At 48.8% G+C, this 23,114-nt stretch overlaps 1 protein-coding gene across 11 annotated transcripts in view; it reads left to right on the plus strand.

Moving 5' to 3' along the window:
* Nucleotides 1–5,910: 5,910 nt before the first annotated feature.
* The window catches only part of LOC144369101 (uncharacterized), a 35,044-nt gene continuing 17,840 nt past the window's right edge, over nt 5,911–23,114 (plus strand). For 2 of the 11 annotated variants that reach the window (XM_078028157.1, XM_078028167.1), the window contains exons 1-7: nt 5,921–6,886; nt 7,012–7,293; nt 8,187–8,269; nt 10,357–10,515; nt 11,636–11,735; nt 17,238–20,405; nt 22,330–22,498. The gene's annotated coding sequence lies outside the window, so the exon portion shown is untranslated. Of the gene's footprint in view, nt 6,887–7,011; nt 7,294–8,186; nt 8,270–10,356; nt 10,862–11,635; nt 11,736–16,673; nt 16,776–17,237; nt 20,406–22,329; nt 22,499–23,114 lie in introns of those variants that run through there. The other 9 variants (XM_078028159.1, XM_078028163.1, XM_078028164.1 and 6 more) reach the window with 9 other exon arrangements.

Consider the following 23,114-nt stretch of genomic DNA (forward strand, 5'->3'; position numbering starts at 1 on the left):
GACAGAATAGGGGAGAGCCCAAGTCAAGGATGAGCTGCAGCCATTCAGCCCCTGAGCTCCAAAGAGATCTGCAGCTACAGGTGACAGGGACGGCGAGTGACACACTCACCAAGAGTCATGTTTGAGCATCTGCTGGACTTTTCACTGGCCCTCATAATGAATGACAGCTATTTCAAATAGCTTTTAATGCACTGAACATGTTTCTGAAAAATTATCTAATTTAAAGAGAAGAAACCACTTTAAAGTCACAGATATGCACAGACAACACAGAGTTCTTACCAATCAGGGTCATTTTGGAGTAAGTTAAAGCCCCACCAGCTCTCTGCCAAGACTGTACTGTGTGTTCTCTACAAAAAAATAAATTCTCCATCACCATTTAAAAACCACCATGAAATGCTTAATTTATAGAAACCTTTCCGTGCATTTCTCATTTTGAAAATAGTCTCTAAAATATCTTTTGTTACAAAGTGACCCCAGGGAGAAACAAGCTCTCTGCATACCCATTTGTGCTGTACTGGTCTCAGCTGAGATCACTGGGGATGCTCGGCCAGTGATGAGTGACTGAGAAAAGCCAGCCCTGCAGCTGTGCCCAGCCCTGCCCAGCCCTGCCCAGCCCTGCCCAGCCCTGCTGATTTGCATGTGCCCACAGCACAGCCCACTGCCCTGAGGACTTCTTAAGAGCCTGCTCACACCCTGTGCAGGAGTCAGTCCCAGTCAGGACACAGCATGGCCATGAGGGCCCCTGCTCAGCTCCTGGGGCTCCTGCTGCTCTGCCTCCCAGGTAAGGAGGGTCAACTCTGGGGGGTGTGCTCAGCCCAGTGGTCAGTGCTGCCTCACTCTTCAGGGAAGTCCTCCTGAAACATGATTAATTAAGGATAATTATTTTTATGTTTCCAATGTCAGGGGCCAGATGTGACATCATGATGACCCAGTCTCCATCCTCCCTGTCTGCATCTCCAGGAGACAGAGTCACCATCACCTGCAGGGCCAGTCAGAATATTAACAGTTGGTTAGCTTGGCATCAACAGAAGCCAGGGCAAGCTCCTAAACCCCTGATAAATAAGGCATCCAATCTGCAACCTGGGGTCCCCTCGAGGTTCAGTGGCAGTGGATCTGGGACAGATTACACTCTCACCATCAGCAGCCTGGAGCCTGAAGATACTGCCACTTATTACTGTGTACAAGGCTACAGTTTCCCTCTCACAGTGACACAGGCCATGACAAAAACCTCCCAGGGAGCAGAAGTGTGAGGCTGGGCTGCCCCAGCTGCTCCTCCTGCTGCCTCCACCTGCTGAGGGCACTGCTCAGGGGCACCAGGCTCTGGAGGTCTCTAGTAGACTGTGGTAGGAAGGGCCAGGGAGGGTCCTCTGCACCCCACCCTCTTTCCTTCTCAGCCCCAACAGGTGAGACATGACCATTTCCTCCAGGTTTAGTGAGTGACTGTCACTTTACGGGAGGATCCAGCTCTCTGTGTCAGTTTGGATTCCTTCCTCAGATTTGAAATACATGGAATTACAGTCTAAGTCACAACTTTCAAAAACCACAGCTCCTCTGAGGGAAGGTGGAGCCTGTGGATTCCGGCACTAGCCCAGGAGCTCCTCAGGGACACTCACCCAAACTACAGCACAGACAATAATGTGCACACAGCTGTTGTGATTCCCACATGCAGCATAGAAAACAGAAAAGGTGCTGGCTGGGGTGTGGATCAGTGGTTAAGTGCCCCTGGGACCAATCTCTGGTGCCTACAGCAACAGCAATATCAGCTCACTGTGCTGGTTTATCCTTGAACCCTCCTCTTCCCCAGGCATCCCATTGGCCTGGGCAAGACCCACAACAGTTCTACCTACTCATCCTCTGAGGGCTCCCAATCTTACCTTACCTTCTCTGGTGGCAACTTATCATCTGCTTTTGACACGTGTCCATCAAGTTTCCTGGGTCCTGATACACTCCCAGGTGAACTTCTATGAGCCATTTAGTAAGAAGCAGGAGACCGTCACTGCAATAGTTTTGAAACTGGAGTTTCCTGGCTTCTGCAGGCAGGTTGGTTTAGCACAAGCTGCAGCCTTTGGAGCTCTGGAGTATTGTTGCTCTTAACAGGGGCCATGCTCACCAGCCTTGCACAGACCCCAGAAAACAATGCTCACATTTTGGGCTCAGATCACTCCTCTGTCCACATCAAGGTTATGACCATGTGCTCTGCTCAGACATCTGCTAACCTCAAGTAATAAGTCAGTTGTCCCCATTACCATGGCTGCACCGGGAAGGCAGTGCACCTTCTTTGTGCTATTTGAATACAGTCTAGCTTCTTTCCCTCTGGCATAAACATATGTGTAACATCAATGAGGTCACAGGGGTCAAGTTATGCTATAAGGAAAGGGAAGGCTCTTGGGACCCTGGGACACTGTGTGTGTGTTAAGTGGAGCCTCTGCATCTCCTCAAGTCCAATCTCAATGTACCACTTCCATCTTAATGTAAGCAGAGCTGGGCCCAGTTGGTGCTGCCCTGTGCTGAGTCCCACATTCCCCTGGGGTGAGCAGCTCAGTCACTCAGTGCCCAGGGCATGGTGCCAGGGCTCAGGGATGCCTTGGAGCTGCTTTTAGAACAGTCAGTAGTCATTCTTCCTCCCTCCCTTTTTCCTTCCTTCCTTCCTTCCTTCCTTCCTTCCTTCCTTCCTTCCTTCCTTCCTTCCTTCCTTCCTTCCTTCCTTCCTTCCTTTTTTTCTTTCCTTCTGTTTTATTTCTTGGGATTGGCCTGCTCTTCTCTAGTGCTCTGCAGGTCTCTGCTGTAACTCTTATTGGGGACTTGTCAGAGACACACACACTGTCCTCATCTAGTACAAACACCCCTACCCCTAGCAATGTGCTGGGCCCCATGGCCACACAGCAGGGCTCCTGGGTCACAGCACAAGCCTGCTACAGAGTGTCCTGCTCTGGACCCCTCAGCACAGACAGGCTTCCCAGGTAGCTGATGAGTGGTTGGTGCAGCTCACCCAGCATGGAGGGTGCCATCTCAGCTCTGCACAGAGCCCAGCCAGCACTGATCTTTCTTCTCAGTGATTAGAGGAGCAAGGAGCAATGCCTTGTCCTTCTTCTGAAGGAGAGGAAGCAGCAGCCATAAGATATCTGGGCCCCAACATCTTTTCAATGTGACAGGCCCGTCAGTTGCTGTAGGTCTGCAGCCCACCTCTGAAGAGCATGGTTTTCTCTGGACACCAGAGTTCTTGCCATTTCCTGCTCATCATGTCCAAGCAACATGAGGCCATCCATGCAGAGTCACATGGGGCAGTGCTGCCTGGTGTCCACATGACCACAGTTACTTCAGGCTAGAACAAGAGAGTTATTTGACCTAGAACAAGAGAGTTATCTTTGCCTGAGCTCAGGTCTGAGGCCTGAGCTTTAGTGGATTCCAGAACACTACAAGTTCAGCCAGAGATCTGTGGCAGGTAGTGTCAGCTCTGTGACTGGGCCCTGTAGCTGGTCCCTGTATCTGTCCTGACAGAGACACTTGGTTACACCATTCTCTGTTTCTGAGCTTTGAAGGCACAGCTGGTACTTGAAGCCTCTCCCACCCCAGCAGACTTGAACCAGGTCACTTCATGACATTGTCATCTGGGCCATCTGTCACTTTTCAAATTGGAAAAACATTTTCACAGATATACTCCCCTTTTCTTTCAATAGATGTACATATAGTGTCCTTTACAAGTTTTCCCTGGTGGCTAAAGTTGCTCATTTAGTAAATCTCAGGAACGTGGATGACTTCATGTTGCTGGGACATGGTGACCAGGGCTCTGGGAAGTTTTGCCTCCGATGGGACCCAGAGGGAGCCATGGCAGCCCCCAGTCAGCTCCTCTGCCTCCTGTTACTCTGGCTCCCAGGTGAGGGATCATGGGATGGTTCTACACACCTGTGAAAACTCTTTCATTGTGCTTGGGTCCTGTGTCCTGGCACCTCTGTGTAGCAAGCCCATTGATTCAAGCTCTGGTTGCTGCAGGGTCCTGGCTCTACTGTGGAGACTGGGGTATGACCTAGACTGCACAGGTGACCTTTCTGTTCTCTTTCCATCTCAGGGACCACAGGAGAAACTGTGCTGACATAGACTACACGCTCATGGCTTTGTTTCCAGGGGAAAGAGCCACCCTCACCTGCAGGGCCAGTCAGATTGTTGGCAGCTCCTTTTTCTGGTACCATCAGAGGCCTGGGCAGGCTCCCAGATGCCTCATCTAGGGTGCATCCAGCAGGGCCAGTGGCATCCCAGTCCAGTTCAGTGGCAGTGGGTCAGGGACAGTCTTCACCCTCCCATCACAGCCAGGAGCCTGGGGAGGCTGCAGTGTGGGACTGTCTGCAAGGCCATGCAGGTTACCACAGTGGTTCCATCCCTGTCAGAAACCTCACAGTCCCTCTGCCACCCTCCCCCTGGAGTACAGCAGCTTCCCCCAGAGGCCGCCAGTCAGATCGTTTGCATTTTTCTCTTCCCACTGCTCCTGGAAAGGTTGTGTGAGTGGAAACCAAGGTTCATTCAGGTCTGAAAGATGCATGGTCTCCTGGGCCCTCTTTGCTTTCCTGGAAAAAATGTGAGTGATTACAAAAAATGGGGACACTTGGTGTTATTTTCCTATTTACCAGATGAGGATGGAGTCTCTGGAAGAGCCATGAGATCCCAAGCACAGGCAGTTAAAGGTGAATCCCTCAGTGCAGTTTGATTCCCAGACATTTATATCCTCCTCATTTTGACCTCAACAGTATGGGGTTAGATCTGTCCAAGCACAGACACTGTCAAATGGTTCCAGAAATTGCTCCCAGGTCCTGTTCACATTGAAGCCAGGGTAAGAGGGAGGATCTCCCACATTCTGACCCTGGGATGTGGATGCAACCACAGCTTTTTTGCTTTGTGTGCAGCACAAGGAGGCTCTTTCTGCCGTTCCTGCTTCTCCACAGATGGAGGGTCCAGGGTTCCCAGGAGGTGGGGATTTGTGGAAGGCGGCTTTCCCAGGACCATTCCATGGAGCTGACATCTGAGTGACCTGTCCTAACTTTCAAAAGAAAAAAATCTTGTCACATTCCTGCCTCCTGGTGTCTGACCCTGAATGGGAAAGAGTGTGAATCCAGTTCTAGCTCAACACACCTGGACATGACTTTCTTTAATAGCCAAACACTGAGGAAGTTGTCTGGTAAAACCTCCAGAGTCCATTCAAGGACACTTTGCTATGGTTTTTTCATCATTGAAAATGCAAGACAATGCCAGCTGTCCTGGCCAAGGAACTTTAGAAGCCACAAGCTCAGTATCTCACATGCAGAACAAGATACCTGCCCCCAAAGGACCATGTTCCTATGAAGAGACACCATGACCTCCTCCACCTGCATGAAGGGCATAAGACTCCCCTCTCACCTCCCAGTCCATGGACAGACTCTGGGTGTTTCCACTTTGTGTTGATTGTATGGATGTCACCTACACATGCCCTGTGGGTGCCCTGGAGCTGCCACCCACTCTCCTGAGCAGGATGCTCACCAGGTTCTGCAGGTGCAGCACCACAGCACCAGCCCCCAGGGAGGGCAGACATCCTTCTAAATATCAGTGGAAGCCTCCACAAACCCTGAACTTCAGCACCCTGCATTCCTGTAGAAGCAGCATGACATGCTGACCCCAAGGACTGTCACCATCTTGATAAGCAGCCAAGACTCCAGGAACCATGTCCCTATCTGCAGCAGCCTCTGAGTGTGTGGGCAGCTGAGCATGGTGAAACTCCTTCCTAGACCTCTGACTCAGAGGTGGAGAACTGTGCAGCATGCACATGGCCTTAGTTTCAGTCATCAGCACCGAAGGGGAAAATTAAAGGAAAAGAAAGAAAGAAAGAGAAAAGTAAAAATAGAAAGAAAAGAAAAGAAAAAAAGATTGTGGACAGTTATTTAGAAGGTTTTTTGATAACTCTTAGAAGAGCAGGGGTGAAGAACTTTGTCCTGCTTTATTTCTGAAAAATTTACAAGAGGACCTGAAGGAGGACATGATGTTTAGAAACACTGCAGCCCTCTTGAGGTCATGAGGTATTACTAAGACTTAAAAACACATGTGGTAATACTGGTAAAGCAGAATTATATACGGAATCTGGATCTTTACTGAGTTTACTAAGATGCTAAACATGACCTATATTCTCCAATCTTCAATCTCTAAAGTACTTTCACTAGTTTGTAAAATTATTCTTACTTCTCCTAAGATATAGTTAAGAGGAAGAGCCTGACTGGCCTTAGACCTGCTGGTCTGGGGAAGATGGGCACCATGATGGGTGTGAGTGTACTCTGTGGGGCTCTGAGGCAGAGAGGGCTGGGTCCATGGGTGAGTCCCTCCTCCCTGCCTCTTACCCATGCTGTGCCAATGTCCAGAAACCCCAAACACCTCAGTGAGTTTACACATCTTCCTCTCTTTCTGTCTTTATTTCTGTTTTTACCTCCAAAGCATAAACTATCCCCTTGCTTCTGTAATGTCCCCTCCTCCTCCAAGGGTCACCAACACAGAACTGTGCTTAAGGCACAAGGACAGCCTGTCCTCAACCAGAAAGTGACTACAGATCACCACTCACAGCTCAGGGGGCTGACTGTGTCCTGTGGCCCCAGGGAACTATGTTCCCCCCAAGCAAATCTGAGCTGCCCTGGTCTGACCTGGGACACCTGGACACACTGAGCCTGTGTTGATTGACCAGGAGGAGCCCGCCCTGCAGCTGTGCCCAGCCTGCCCAGCCCTGCTGATTTGCATGTGCCCACAGCACAGCCCACTGCCCTGAGGACTTCTTAAGAGGCTGCTCACACCCTGTGCAGGAGTCAGTCCCAGTCAGGACACAGCATGGACATGAGGGCCCCTGCTCAGCTCCTGGGGCTCCTGCTGCTCTGCCTCCCAGGTAAGGAGGGACAGTACTGGGGATTTACTAATCACAGTGTGGTCAGTGCTGCCTGGCTACTCAGGAAAGTCCTCTTGCAACATCACTACTTGCAAAGATATTTCTTTTTATGTTTTTAATGGCAGGTGTTAGATGTGACATCATGATGACCCAGTCTCCATCCTCCTTGCCTGTGTCTCCTGGAGACAGCGTCACCATCACCTGCAGGGCCAGTCAGGGCATTAGCAATTATTTATACTGGTACCAGCAGAAACCAGTCTGAGCTCCTAAGCTCCTCATCTATTATGCAACCAGTTTGGAATCTGGGGTCTCCTCGAGGTTCAGTGGCAGTGGATCTGGGACAGATTTCACTCACACCATCAGCAGCCTGGAACCTGAAGATGTTGCCACTTATTACTGTCAACAAGGTAACAGTTATCCTCCCACAGTGACACAGGCCATGACAAAAACCTCCCAGGGAGCAGAAGTGTGAGGCTGGGCTGCCCCAGCTGCTCCTCCTGTTGCCTCAGAGGCAGCCAGGTTCCCAGGGCCATGGGGAGGGTTTGTGGAAGGATCCAGGGGGCTCCTCTGCACCCTGACTCTTTCCTTCAGCTCAGCCCCAGCAGGTGACCATGATAACAGCCTCAATGATATGGGCAGAATTTAGACTCTAATGGCAATAGTTGGTGTCGTGCAGCAAAGACAGGCCTCTCCACATATTCCACACGGGAATATTTTAAGACTTTGATTTTTAGTGTAGTTTAAGTTCCCAGCAAGTACAGGGTACTCCTGTGTCCCCCTTGCTTCCACAGCCCCTCTGTCACCACCCCAAGACTCTGTTGCTATTGTTACAATAGCTATCACTGAACTGCTGACAGAACTTGCCTCGACTATGTATCACATTTATGCATTGTGAACTATCTGTTGGTGCAGCAACTTGTGGTAGTGCTGGGGTATTTTTGCTGATGGTGTTATTGGTGGTACAATTTTTCCAAAAGGAGCTGGTGTATCCTCCTCCCTGTGATGGTCGTTTAGCTAAAATTTGGGGGCCAACAGAGGTGAGGCAAAGAACCTCACCCCCCCCCCACTAGTACAAAGGCCTATCTACAGGTGTGGCTATATGTTGGACTGGTAGTTAATGATGGGTCACTTAAAGTGGCACCTCTGCTGTACCCGGGACCCACCACGTTTCATTTGCTTTTCTGGGGCAGAACTGCTTAGCCCTAAGCGGGGATACTGGCCTTGTTCCTTTCAGGGGCTTGCATGCGCTTATAATTTGACTCGTTCAGATGTTGTTTCTCAGACTTGTTTTATTTCCTAGTCAACGGGTGAGAGAGGAGAGTTGAGTTGCGGCTGGGTGTTTCTCAGGCTCTTCGATGCCAGTGGCGTTCCAATACCAGCAAAGTAAGTGCTCTGCGAATTCCTAGCAGTTGTGTGATTTTGTAGAAGTTCTTTTTTTAGGATCAAGGAACTCAGGTTTGTTCTGTTGGCATGTCAACAGCTTTTGGGGCGAGGGCTTTTAATGTTGATTTTAGTGTTGTATAAAGTAGTGTATGAAAGCAACACACACACCCTCCCCCAGAGAGGGAGAAGGACACATAGGACATGTTCTAGAATATGCTTGCACTGTCTGCCTGCTGGGACTGTTCCCTGAAGTACTGGCACATTCCACCATGCTGAAAACAGTGCAAAAGCTAAGTCCAGGGTCCCCAGGTCCTCTGTGAATCTGTGTAGGACATTGAAATTATAGCAGTTTTTTTAATATTTATTTTTTAGTTGTAGTTGGACACAATACCTTTATTTATTTATTTTTATGTGGTACTGAGGACTGAACCCAGGGCCCCGCACTTGCTAGGCAAGTGCTCTACCTCAGCCCCAGCCCTCCTGTAAGCAAATTTAAACTTTAAAAGCACAGTGCAAGCTAGAAGCAAATATCCTCATGCATACCACAAAGTTGGAATGTTGTTAGCCCTAACGTAAAAAGAGCCCTTGAAAACTAATAAGTAAAAGATCATCTGAATTTGTATTTATTTATTTATTGGTTCCAGTGATTGAACCCAGGGGTGCTTAACCACTGAGCCACATCTCCAGTCCTTTTTATTTGTTATTTTGAGACAGAGTCTCGCTGAGTTAGTTAGGACCTCACTAAGTTACTGAGGCTGTCTTTGACTTGTGATCCATCTGCCTCAGCCTCCCAAGTCACTGGGATCATAGGCATGTGCCTCCTCACCCAGCTCATCTGAATTTTTAAATGGGGAAAATAAAGATCTAAGTCTAGGATATAAACAGGACATTCACAGAGGGCTACAGATGGACAAGCAGTAGGGAGGATGGTGATCAAGATTCTAAATTTGTCATTACGGAAACTCAGGGTGCTGGGTCCCACACTGCCTGTATAACAGGAGGTATGCGCCATAGTGTCCAAATTCCCCCACCTTTAATCTGGGGAAATAATTTCTACCCCACAAGCTCCTGGTGAGGATTAACTTGGATAACATGCCCTGCACAGCCTCCTTACCACTGAACCCTAGTTTCTAATTTCATCCTAGCCGGAGCAGGAGGGGCGCCCCATTATCAGGAGTGAATACAGAAACTCAAGTTTCTTATGATTCTTTAAAAAATATGCTCAGGGTTTTCACTTATACTTAGAAGAAAAAAATAAGGAAACATCCAAAATTCCACCTTGGCAAAGTGAGGTCCCAGTTATTTCCTAGAAGGTGGAGCTCGGTCGATAGGGAAGCATTCTGATGTGTATTGTGAGGCACAGGGAGTCACAGGGTGGGTGACAGACAGGGCAGGAGACTTACTGAAGTAGGGGGAAGGACAGAGGAATTTTTCACTTTTTACGTGTCCTGTCTATGCCATTCCAACATTTTTCTTAAATATTTATTTTCTAGTTATCGGTAGACACAATATTTTTATTTTTTATTTTATGTGGTGCTGAGGATCGAACCCAGTGCCTCACGCATGCTAGGCAAGTGTTCTACCTCCAAGCCACAACCCCAGCCCCCATTCCAACATTTTACAACCATCTATGTTACTGTTTTATTTTAAAAATCATATAAATTCATAATGGCTTAATTTTAAATATTGATTCAACACATTTAAAAACAGTAATTACTTGCTATTAACAAGTCATTCAAGTCAAAACATCTTTATTTTTATTTGTTTATTTTTATTGGTGCTGAGGACCGAACCCAGTGCCTCACGTGTGCAAGGCAAGTGCTCTACCACTGAGCTACAGCCTCAGGCCCATCTTAATAACAGAAATCTTTCTCATTTTCATATAAGTACATTTCCTGTGTTGATGCTTGGGACAGAGTCTCTTTGCTGAGATGACACCCCATGGAAGGGTCAACACTGTCATTCTCACTCATCAATGAGACATAATTAGAATGAATACATTTGTGCTAAAAATGTTTCACTTCTGGTTCAGGTGTCTCCGGAATGCCCGCCATGCGCAGCCATCATAGTATGTTATTCCTTCACAGGACTTACGAGCTCTTCTTGAATGGTGGCACTCCTTATGAAAAAGGTGTTGAAGTGGACCCTTCAGTGACCAGAAGAGGTACTGCAGTGGTGCGCTGCCTTCTGTCAGCTTTCCGTCACTGTGACAACGTACCTGAGATAATCAACTTCAGAAGAAAGAGGTTTATTTTGCTTCACGGGTTTCCGTCCATGATTGCTTGGCTGTTTCTTTGAGCCTGTGACATCAAGGTGGGAGCACATGGCAGAGGAGGCCTGTTCATCTCATGGTTGCCAGGACTCAGAGGAAGGGTTGGGGTCCAGTATCTTCAACTGACCAGTGTCCTAGCCTCCTCCCATAAGGCCCCATCTCTTAAAGGTCCCACACCTTCTCCCTCAGTGCCACAGGCTGGTGACCAGGCCTTTAATTTGTGGGCCTTTGGGGAACACCTCAGATCCAAACCGTGGCACCTCCTTTTCCTTAAAGATGAAACAAATGGCAGAGGCTTCAGAGAAGGCAGCCATATTCCAGTAAGCATGACAGTTTCTACTTGGATTCCCATGTTTTAAGATGTGCCATTTGGTGATGTGATCTTAGTCATTTTTATCTCAGTGATTGTTATTTTGGTAGCACATGTAAGACTATAATGTTGAAAATCGTGAGAAATGGGGCCCTGCATTAGTTCTGTCGCTGAACGCTGAGCTGATGCTGTGGCAGGTACAGAGTGAGTGAAGCCGGCTTCCTCAGAGATGGCCCATTTCAGGGTCAGGGCGTGTAGGCATTGAAATCGTGACATGCATGCCACCTCACCCTCCAGGAAGATGGAGCACCCGTCAGTATGTCTGTTGGCCAGGGGACACCAGGGAAGGGAGTGGAGGGCAGCACAGATGGGCCCTCCCTCGGGAAGCTGTGGGCTGACGGCTGGAGCCCCCTCGCACGCCTCAGCCCTCCCGTCCTTGTGTGGTCCAGGACACCAACCCTGGCTGCTGCCCCAGTGGCAGGCTCTCTCCTCCTTGGAACAGGAAGGAGTTGGGGTTTGGGGTGTAGGTGCTTCTTCCTGGGGCCGCATGTGCCCTTCCCCCTTTCCCTGCGTGCTGCTGCGGCCATCTGCCCTAGTGGCCAGGGGTGCTGTAGGGAGGCCGCAGGTGTCTGTCACCGCCAGGTCTCTTCTGACAGCCGGAGGGATGTGGGCGCCTCCTGCCTGCTATAACCACCAGTTGTGCTGACCTGTCACTTAATAGTCTTAACAAATAGTCTTACCCGTTCCGAGCGCTGACAGCTGTGGGTCTGTTTCTGTTTGACAGCGCAAGGCAGTGTTTTCCAGCAGATGATGACCATGCGGAGGCAGCCTCAACTCCTGGTGAAACTGAGGTCTCTCACCCAAAGGTCACGGAGCATGCTCAGGTGCGTCCCGCTTCCAGGGCAGTGACCGCGGGGCACTCGGCCCCAGGTCGCATCTGCCTTGGGTCCCCCTTGCTTGGCTGTCTCTTGTCAGTTACTTTTTCCCTCATTAATTATTTTTGCCAAAGAGCAGAAGAGAAATAGAAAAATAATAAAGCTTAGCATCATTTACTATTCTTTACCACTTAGCTCAAGTGACAGACTTGGTAATAAATCCTTCAGCTACTTTTGAACAAATGAGACTTACCAATGCCTGGGCCTATCTTCAGGGAAATCTTTTTTTACTTGTTCTTTTTCGTTTTATAGGACAGGAGAATGTATTTTGACATATCCTACATACATGGTGTGGGACTTCCCATTCTTGTGGTTGTACATAGTGTGGAGTTCCACTGGTCGTGGGTTCATATGTGAACACAGGAAAGTGACGTCCCACTCATTCTGCTGTCTTTCCTATTTCCAGCCCCTCTCCCTCCCCCTCACACTCTTTGTCTAATCCAATGAACTTTTCTTCTTCTCTCCCCTCCTCTTCCCTTATTGTGCGTTTGCATCTGCATATCAGAGAGAACATTTGGCCTTTGGTTTTTGGGGACTGACTAGCATATTTTACTTAGCATGATAATCTCCAGTTTCATCCATTTATTGGCAAATGCTAGTTTCCTTCTTCTTTAGGCTAAGTAATGCTCTCTTGTGTGTATAGATACCATATTTTCTTCATCCATTCATCTGTTGAAGGGCACCTAGGTTGGTTCTGTAGCTTGGCTACTGTGAATTGAGCTGCTATAAACACTGATGTGGCCAAGTTACTACAGTATGAACTTTTTTTTTTATGTTAGGTTTATTTAGGTTTGACTTGCATGCAGTAAAATTTATGATTTGGGGGTTGCAGTTTCTGGAGTTTTGACAAATGTACCGATCACGTGACAATCACCACAATCCAAAGAATATTCCCTTTGCTCTCAAAGGTTCTTTTGTGTCCCTCTGTTGTCAGCTCCCAGCTCTGGACTTGGGGAAGCACTCCTCAGTTTTTTTCCCCAGCACTTTGGCCTTTCCCAGATGCCGTAGGTGGATTCATGTGGCCTGCGGCCTGCAGCCTCTGAGTCTGGCGTCTTGGACCATCATACATCTGAGGCTCGTCCACGCTGTTGCCTTTGTTAGTGATTTGTTCCTGTTCATTCTGTATGGTAACTGCTGCATTTGATGGACATACCACCATGTGTTTATCATCCTCTAGTTGGTGGTCATTTGGGTTTTTCTAGGTTTGGGTAACTATAAATAAACCTGCTCTAAATATTTGCATACACGTTTCTGCGTGTGTGGACGTGAGGCTCCCTACATCTCAAGTAGGACTGCCTAGCAGAGGGTTTGTTGTTACATCTGGTGTTGGTCTGGCTGCTTCCCTGAACGCCTGTGCCATTGACCCTCTCCCCCTCTCTGTGCACGGGTTTCAGTGATTCCGTGTTCTTGGCAGCATATGATATGATTTTTCTGTTTAGACCAGTTTAAAAAGGGAACAGCAGTTTCTCACCATGGTTTCATTTGCCTTTTTCTGGGGAGATCCCAGAGCTTCCAGTTCTCACTGGATCCCCTGTAGTCATGTAACCTTCTCTCAGGGTTTCAGTGGCTGCCTCTTTAAAATGGGGATAATAGCAATGTCAATTCCCTCCAGCTCTAATGAGGTTTAATTGAAAGCAAGTATATAAAACACTTAGTCCATATTTATAGTCCGTGGCTATAGGGAAACACAATGGTGTTGGCTATAATTGTCTATATCATAATTATTTTATATCCAAATAAATGTCAGTGCACATCAGGTAGATACATGCTGCCATTTCCTGAAATTTGTTCAAATGAAGAGGATTGAGGAATTTAAAACAGATGTTAACCGATTGGAGGGATGAGAGGGCCTTCCTCCAGGTCACACAGGGGACAGGAGACGGTGAGCCTGATGCAGGTTGGGGAGCAGCAGGGGAAGCAGACTGAGTGGTGGCTTCGCCCCTGGGTCAGGGCCTTGCTTTAAATATCCCCTGTTCCTTCTCCAGAGCTGACAGGTGCTTGTCATCACACACGGGTGTTGAGTCTTTCAGTAACTGTTAATAACGTGCTCCTGGGGATTAATCTCTCTTTACCTGCCCCGCCTCTTTTTTCTTTCCTGGATGTTCGTGGCCCTTTTTTGGCAAATCTTTTCTCAGAAAAATTGTGTTTTTTTCCCAGTGTGAGGAGAAGCAGCACAGTAGCGGTCTTTGTCAGGGGCCAGCCGGACCCATGGGGCCTAGTTCTCCCTCTTGCTGCTGCTGCCAGCCGCTCCTCCGGGAGCCCAGGGCACCCCCGCAGCCCTGTCAGCACAGCGCTTCCGGCAGTTTCTGTGGCTCCAGATACTAGCTTTTAAGTCCCTTCACCATCTCAAGGTCAGGTTTGACTGTGGTGCAGGGGGTGGATGAAACTAGGAGCACTCTTCTGTGTGTTGGCTTACTAAGAAGGGCCCTGGGTCCTTGTCCCCAACCTCAGGGACTGAGGCTCTCGCTTGAGTGTAGTGCACACGGGCACCCAGACCTTTGGTATCAGAGCATGCCTCTCAGGCGCCCTGCTGCTGCCGCCCCTGCCCCTTACCCAGACTTGGGCTGTCCTGGCATTGCCTCTGCACATGGCGGGATCCTGCCGTGTGCGTCCCTGGTGATGCTAAGGGTGGGTTTGGGCACCCTGCTGTTGTGACCCAGGGACAGGCTGGCTCACCAACAGCAGGCCATGGCAGTGAAACCAGAGGCCCTAGGCCTTTCCAAAGCCGTGGACCATGGGCTGCGGTGTACATAGGTCAAGGTCAGGGGCCAGATGTGAACTTTAGGATGTTGCTGCCCTGCCTGAGCACCTGGAGGGGCAAAGGCAGGACTGACCCAACTGGGCATCCTCGCCACCCATCCTGCTACCTACAGAGAGAAGGGAGCGAGTGTGGCACCTGCAGCCCTCTCCTCTCTTTCCAAGGAGCATCCACCTCCAGCCCCACCTGCCCTGCCTACCAGCTCCACCTTGGCTCAGCCATGTCTCTGCTCCCAGGAGACACGAGGGGTCTTTCCAGGACGCCAGCGAGCACAGAACAGTGGAGCAGCAGCGCCAAGAGCAGGAAGCCCAGTATTTGTCTCAGAGCCCTTTGTCCCCTAGGGCCCTAGCTGCCCCAGCCCACAGCCTTACATGAGTGTAGCCTGTGGGTGTCAAGAGACCTTGAAAATGCGGATGAAGCTGGGCAGACCCCTGCTCCCTGGAGAGAGCTCCAGGGTCCTGCACAGGGGCCCAGCAGACTGTTCAGCGAGCTGGCTGGGCTGGGACAGGCTAGGGGGCGCTGTCATCGTGGCAGGGAGCACACAGGTGTCTCGGGCTCCCCAAGGCTTGGCTTTCTGACTCTGGAGCTGTTTCAGATCTAACTTAGTGCTCTATATTGTTTAGCCTTCTCTCAGGGTTAAATAGGAATTACCTCTCTCGTTCTGGAGCTCTTGTACAAAGGGTTCAATTTGCAGTGATCAGGTTCTCAGCCCCTTAGGGGAGGGGAAGCTCCGAATTTTAACTCTGAGTTCTGAGCACCAAGAAGCGCTGGCCTGTAGAAGGAAGCTACGTGCACGTGTGTGTGGCGGTGCTAGAAATGGACTTCCCTTTGCCTTTTTGATGCATTCTTTTTTCTTTTTTTAATTTTTATTGTTGGTTGTTCAAAACATTACATAGTTCTTGATATATCATATTTCACACTTTGATTCAAGTGGGTTATGAACTCCCATTTTTACCCCGTATACAGATTGCAGAATCACATCAGTTACACTTCCATTGATTTACATATTGCCATACTCGTGTCTGTTGTATTCTGCTGCCTTTCCTATCCTCTACTATCCCCCCTCCCCTCCCCTCTTCTCTCTCTACCCCCTCTACTGTAATTCATTTCTCCCCCTTGTATTATTTTTCCCTTTCCCCTCACTTCCTCTTGTATGTAATTTTGTATAACCCTGAGGGTCTCCTTCCATTTCCATGCAATTTCCCTTCTCTCTCCCTTTCCCTCCCACCTCTCATCCCTGTTTAATGTTAATCTTCTTCTCATGCTCTTTGTCCCTACTATGTTCTTAGTTACTCTCCTTGATGCATTCTTTTCCTCTCTTTTAATGCTGTTATATTATTGCTAAAAATAAAAAGGATATGGCCTACCTGAGGCCCATTCACCCCAATCACAGCACCTCTGCCACCAGAGACTGCTGGTCCCCGTGTGAGGTCAAGAGGATATGTTCTTACTACTTCAACTCAGCTAACCTTTGGTGACACAGAACTTTCTGGCCATCTTAGGTTTGGAAAAGTCAGGAGGTTTCTCTAAAGGAATTTAAAAAAAAAAAAAACAGGTAAGCAGCATTGCCTCATGGAGTGGGAAGGTGCCAGAAGGAAAGGCGTGCCCACTGTGGGAGTGCCCAGCCTGCCAGACAGATGAACAGGGAGGTGGGCAGCAAACAGCAAAGGAGGGGGTGAGAAGGAAGGAAGGAAGGAGGGCTCAGCCTTCCCCTGCGCAGCACAGCGACCACTGTTACTCAGCAGCAGCTGGAACACAGGCCATGGGGGCCTGGGGCAGAACAGCCTCTGGAGTCGCAGCATGACTGCTGGGTGCACATGGGGCACTGAGGCTGCCAGTCTTCGGCTCCTAGGTCAGGAGTAGACATGGGAACCTGAGTGGCTTCAAAGAGGGCTGAGGCTGCTCCCGCCTGGAAGTGGGGGAAACTGGCCTGCACCATGCCTTGATGCTTCTGGACAGTGGGCAAGGTGCTGCTCCAGTTCCCAGGAAGCTCAGGAATGGGGATCCCCTCGCTCAGGCCAGCCCAGGGTCAGGATCACCGTTTCCTTCCAGCCAGCTGGAAGCCTGAATGTGGCCCCTAGGATAATTGTTCTAAAACTCTGGAGTTAATTAAGATAGAGGATAAATTTATAAAATTAAATTAAAAGTAAAAGTGAGTCTCTTATAGGAAAGCATATAGTTGGATCTCGTTTTTGCAGCCACAGGCCTCACTCCTAGGAAGCTGGGGACAGGTGAGGACTCTAGTTAGTTGCTGTCCCGCCTTAGCTCACCAGCTGAGGTGACAGCTCCTCTGGCAGGGCTCCAAGGGCCCCACCTTCCCCAGGGAGACGGGGGCGGGGCCTATGCCAGGGCGGGAACTTGGAGCCTGGTCCCCCACAGCTCTGTGTGGGAGGAGCCTGGAAGTAGTGCCCTGGAGGCGGGGCTGCAGCTCTGGGTGTGGTGGGTCCAGCTCCTGGGATCCAGGAGCGGAGAAGGTGAGCTGGCCCGGAGCGGCCAAGTCTAGACGCCCACAGGAGGTTGGGACCCCAGGAGGACTCTGACGCCGCCCTGGAACCTCGGCCCCGGGTTGCCTGTCCCCTGGAGCCCAGGGCGGTCCCCACAGCGCCCACCGCCCGACCCCGCTGTCCTGGTTCTCACCTAAGGGCTTTCCTCAGCGGAGCTGCTGGTCACAGCTGGTGGGTTTTGATTTGCAGGGTCCTGTTCAGGATGCGGTGGCCTCAGCAGTGTGGCCTGCGCCTTGGACCTCAGAGGAGAAGAGGTGGCCTGATCCATCCGCAGGCCCCCTGGAGAGGGGAGGGCCAATGGAGGAGCCCAGTGTGACCTGGGGGCAGGAGGCAGGTTAAAAGACAGACCTGCCCAGGTATTTCAGGTCTCACTGACTCTGTGTCCTTTTGTTTTCCTGTCGCACCTGTGGATTTTGTTTTAAGTCCTCGCTTTAAAAACCCTCTCCTGTTCCTTCTGTGTACCTGACCCATCATTTTAAACCATGTTCCAAGGTCACTTTTTGGTGTATGTGTGGTTCTGGGGATTGAACCCAGGTCCTTGAGCCTGTTAGGCAAGTGACCTACCTGAGCTACACCCTCAGAGACCCCTGTAAACTTTTTCCCCTCTGCCACGGGGTCAAGTTGCCAAGGCTGACCTCGAAGGTTCCTCTTCCTCAGCCTCCCTGGTGGCTGGCATGACAGGCATGCACCTGGGACTGTCACTCTAGCCTGTGATGGGAACTCATGTGCATCTGTCCAGGGCTAGGCATGGTTCTGCAGAGCTGTGCTCCAGGCTCCCTGCAGGGCTGTGGAGGCTTCTGCTGCCCAGCAGCCCTGGTGCCATGGCCAGGGCTCCTCCCACCCTGGGGCAGGCAGCTGCCCATTGCTGTAGGCTGACCTTATTTTCTTATGGCACCCTTACATACCCTGGAGTATGTTGGATTGTTTGTCCATTACGAGTCTAACAGGTCCTCTAGAACCTTCAAATAATTAGTAAAATTCCTAAAGAGTAAGTGAGCATGCAGAGAAATTGGGCTAATGGGAAGAATGATGTTGGATGATATTTTCATGACTTGACTATATTATCCAACATGAAGTTACATTTTATTACTTACAAAATAATAAAATAATGAAGCAATACCATGGGCTGAGCCAAAATAAATCCTCAGGATCTTAGGCATTCTGTAATAAATTTGCATCATTTGAAGTATAGAGTTGATCATCTCTGGGTAATGAAATGGAAGTAAAGGTATCAAAGCCAATGATCATCTGTTTCCAATTTTCTGTGATTTGCTTCAAGTGATAAAGTGGTGATATTTATTAATAATGGATCAAATAGGTTCATAATTGTTTTAGATAACAATTAGATGCCTTTACACTTTAGGCTATATGGGCACATTTGAGAACGGTTCCAGCCATTCTCTCATCCTTTGGGTCATTCCCCTCCTATGTCCTGTGAGACATTTTCTATGTGAGGCTTTAAGAGGAAGAAGAGAATATTCTGTAAAGAAAGCCTTGTGATCTGTGCATTATAAAATTAAATGGGTTCATTCAGAAATCAGAATTTCTATTGAAAGCTATTTGCATGAGCCAAATAAAACCTATTTCTAGGCGTCCTGGTGAAGACAAGGTTTTATCTTTATATGTCTCATTGTTTCTGCCTTGCGACCAGCTCGAGCTTCATGAAAGAAGGTTCAGTTCATAAGAAATTGCTAGTGAGTTTTAAATTAAAGACATAAGACTCTCATTACCTTTCACACAGCTCTGAGACGGCTTCTTCTAGCTCCCACTTCTAGCCACCTAATGTGGTGGCGAGGTTTACACAAGAGACTAGGGAGAGAGGGAGAGCATGCAGGGAGTAAGCTTTTATTGGGGAATAAAAAATTCAAGGGAAAATCCCATCCAGTGAACGTTAAGGGGGGCAGCATCCCAAGGTCAAGGGCAACGATTGGGTCTTCAGGTCAGTGGCCAGGCACGCCTCTGCATGGACAAGCCCTCGGACCTGGGAAAGGGTGGGGAATGGCTCTGACACAACTATGTTTGAGCGCCTCTCACCCAGCCAGGGAAGTAAGTCAAATCACGTGCGAGGATGGCCTCCCACAATTGTCTGGTTTTTTTTTTCTTGTTGTTGTTAAAATGAAATTCATAAGTTGGCAGACCATTTTTTCAGATGTGTAACTAGATGCCATTTAAATTACCCACCTTTAAATGGTAGACATTTTGTACATGAACACTGCCTGTCTGCACCTTTTTTAACAACCAGTCTGGGCTCAGGAGCCCAAATACCATTGTTAGCTGGAACATGTTCTTCAATTTGGCCTACTTGCCAGTATCCCCTGAGGTCATCTGTTCAATGAGCTTCCTTACTCCTGCTCCCTCACTGGCTTTCATAGAAACCACATACTGTCTATGAATCAGGGACACCAATCCCACAACATTGTGTTCTTTGAGCATCCAAAGTCCCACTTTTCACTTCACCATGCCTGACATAAGCAGTAATATTTATCAGCAAATGTGAGGTTTTCAAAGATCCAATTCTATGTGCTCCTTTCTCAAAGAGCATTAGGCAGGGCTATAGCATACATAAATATTAAGTAAAGGCCATAGTTTTAAAATGTCATCCATTGAATAGTTGACACATGTCTGAGATACTTTTTATTTTGGAGGAAGTATTTTTTAATAGGGAATTCCAACAGCTACGTAATAGTGAAATGAGAAATCTTGCATCCATTTTATTCTTTGTTTCTTATGATTTTTATCAGTAAGGATAAGATACTTTCTTGTTCCAATGCAGATGTTGCCCACTTCTGTAAATGGATGTGGGGTGTCACCTGCTACTTGCATGTCTGCATGTTGTGCTTGACACTAATATCGTACTTGGTAGGTGGCAGAAAGTCAATACTGAAGTTAAGGTCTTGTGTTGTAGCAGCAGAGCTGAAGATCCTTGGTGTGCCACCTTCTGCAACCCATGCTGCTCTGTTCGAGTCCTTTAATGACTTCCTGGTGATGAGCATCATGGTCTCCTGGTCTTTGAGAATGGCCAAGCATTGCTCTGTGAATGTGGAAGATGGGCGTGTGGAAGGCTCCAGGGAGGATGGATCATTGAACATGTACTCTAATCCATATGCCTCTTTAATGACCTGTTTTTCTTCTTGGGTTTTAAGGGAGACAGTGCCCTCAGACACTTCTGTGCAGCTGGGAATGCAGGCTTCTGCTTCACCTTGAAGGAAGCATTAATGATTCATTTCCAGAAGACATCAGAAGAGAGAAGTGAGCCTCTGGTATCATGCAGGTTCCTTGCATTGCCCATGGGCTAGAAGGGAGAAGAGTTGCTTCATGAGATTTGATCCCCTTTTTCCTGAAGAGTTTCACACAGAGGTGAGTCCCCAGCATGTTTAGACACCATTTCAGACCCCTTTGTTGACGGAAATGAATCGCACCCCCTGATGATGTGGAAGAGCTAAAGATGTGTTTGCTATGAATTTTCTATTTTATTTCTCAGGGCCTGAGTCAAGCCAGCCATTGTGCTGTCAGCGCATGAGCTGCTGGTCAAATGTGAGGAAGTGGTCTTGCTTTATGAAAATACCACCCTGATTCAGTGAGCCAGAGGCAGCCTGCAGTCCCTGTTTTCCTATAAAGGCAGATTGCTGTGGATGGCCTCTGGCCTCGTCATGCAGCCCTGCTCAGAGTAGGGGATTGAGGGTCCAGGCAGATCCCTAGTTCCTTTTGACCTTTATTGCCATTGGGCCACCCCAGGGTCCTTGGACTCTACCTGGTCTTCTGGCCTGGGTCAGGGGATGTGAGGTTTGGAATCCCCCTCTGTGGCAGGATCCCAGGTCCCCCAGCCACTTGAGGGCAGCACATCCTTCCCTAATTGTGTTAGAGGGGGAGGATTCTCCCACCCATCCTCATCCATGCTCATCCCACATTTTGTCGCTTGACACCTGAGGACCTTTATTCATTGACTTAGTGGTTAGTGATGATGGTTACTAAGACTAAATGACTCTTTCAAGTCACATCACGTGCATGGTAGGGCTAGAGCATGGATCTTCCCAATTGATTTCATGGGACTCTCTCATGGAAACTGTGACTGCTTCCTAAACACACACTCTACATTTGCAGTGTCAAAATTCTTGGCACTGCCTCCTTGGCAAGTGTATCTTCTCTTCTATGTGGGAATTTCACAAATATTTTCCTTTTGTTTGTGGAGGTCATGCAGAAGGGATTTCATTTGAAATAGCCCCAACAAGAAATACCAGTTGTCTTTTTCACACATGGATGTGTGTAGTGAACACCTCTCTCTGTGTGCTTGCATGAGTTGCTCCTTTGAATTTGTTGAAGAATGGTTGGCTGGGGAACAAGGTAACGAGAGATGGATATCAATGGTTGTCAAGTATTCTGAAGTGAAGAATGTATTGAGGATATCAAGGCTTTTCTAGCCAGTTCCTATGGCTCAGTCAGGGATCAGTCAGAGGATTCTGTCTGGTAGACTCTTTGGAACAGATGTCAAAGTGGCCTGGTCTTACCCTGTCCAGGACTAAATGCTGAGCTTGAGTGGGAGCTTCTTGTCATTTCAAGCATTTCCATGAGTCTGTCCTCTGTTCTCTTGTATCCATGTGGTTTCTAAGAGGAAAGCGGAACAAAAATTGAAAGTATGGTGATTGATTATTTATACCAATGTTATTTCAATCAACTTTGTATAATACGAAATTAACTTTCTCCTAGTAAGATTTCATATGTGAGGAAATAATGAAAATATTGGGGTTAGGGGATGAGAATATGCAAATCAAACATTTTTGAGCACCAAGACCCGTTTTTTGTTTTTGTTTTTGTGTTTTTAACTTAAATAATAAAGTGCCAGAGGACCATACCTGCCATTCAGCCTCAACAACCTCCAGGTCCAGCTTCCAGGCGGCCCATTTCACCAGGGTGTGTGGGACCACACTGTCCTGGGATGAGAGAGCAGTACCCATGGATGTTGTCATCTCACAGAGTAGATATTGCCAGAGACAGTAGGGAGCTAGTGGCACATGAGGAAGGGAAGAGCTCTCAGGATGGGAAGAGGGGGCCGCTTCGAGACTCACTGGGTATGGCACGAGGCTGCTGGGTGTGGTGTTGGCCTGGGCCCACTGAGTGGGGCAGATCCGTGGTCTGTGTCCCTGTACCCTCCTCTGTAGCCTGTGTTGGCAGCAGATCAGGGAATTGGGATCAGAAGTGCTCCCAGTAACACAGGCACCAGCCCCCAGAGTGTGTGCCTCGCCGTTTCCCCACCTGGCCTGACTTGGTGCTTGTCTTGCCTCAGGGCTGAGACCCTACAGTCTCTGATGAGGGTGTCTGTGGTCCAGATCCAACCTGCATGGCCAACAACTCAGACCTTCAGCTGGGTCCTAGGCTGCTGCAACCAAACTCTGTCAACTGGGTGGCCGACAACAGAGGATGTGTCTTCCGTTGAGCTCCAGAGGCTCATCACAGTAGGTGTTGGGCTGTCCCAGTTCCATAACCCCTCCCAAGTTTCAAGGGGACTGTCCCCCCAACTCTCCCAGCCCTTCCCACTCTCCTACTGCTGCCCACGATCTGTGGTTCCCATATGGGCATCCCCTCCTGACTCCATCCTCACTTAGGCTGTATCCCCAAGTCTCCCTGGTCTCTGGGTCCAGACTCTCCTCTTCCTACAAGAATATCAGAAATTGGATTTGGTCCCAGTTGATGCCGTGTTCCATCATGTGAGCTCTTAGCTTCATCACTGTGCAAAGACTCTTTTTCCACACAAGTTCGCACGACTTTTGGCTGGCTAAGAATTTTTCAGGGGACACTTTTCTAATGAGTACACTTTCCTTCCTTCAGATCTCCCCCCAGTGAGCATTCCTCGCACCCTTGTCCTAGTTCCTTTATGGCAGGTTCCCTCCTTATGGCTGAGAGGACCTAGTGACCCCTGGATTCACACATTCTCCTTAATCACCAACACACTGCAGAATTCTCTATGGGACTGCGGTGTTTTGCATTGGAACCCACCCCCTGACCTCTAAAAGTGGTCTAGACAATTGGGTTGGCTCCCTCCCTCCTGAACCTCTTTGATGTCCTTTAAAG

The sequence above is a fragment of the Ictidomys tridecemlineatus genome, chromosome 12, assembly GCF_052094955.1.
Source record: "Ictidomys tridecemlineatus isolate mIctTri1 chromosome 12, mIctTri1.hap1, whole genome shotgun sequence".
Classification (NCBI taxonomy): Eukaryota; Metazoa; Chordata; class Mammalia; order Rodentia; family Sciuridae; genus Ictidomys; species Ictidomys tridecemlineatus.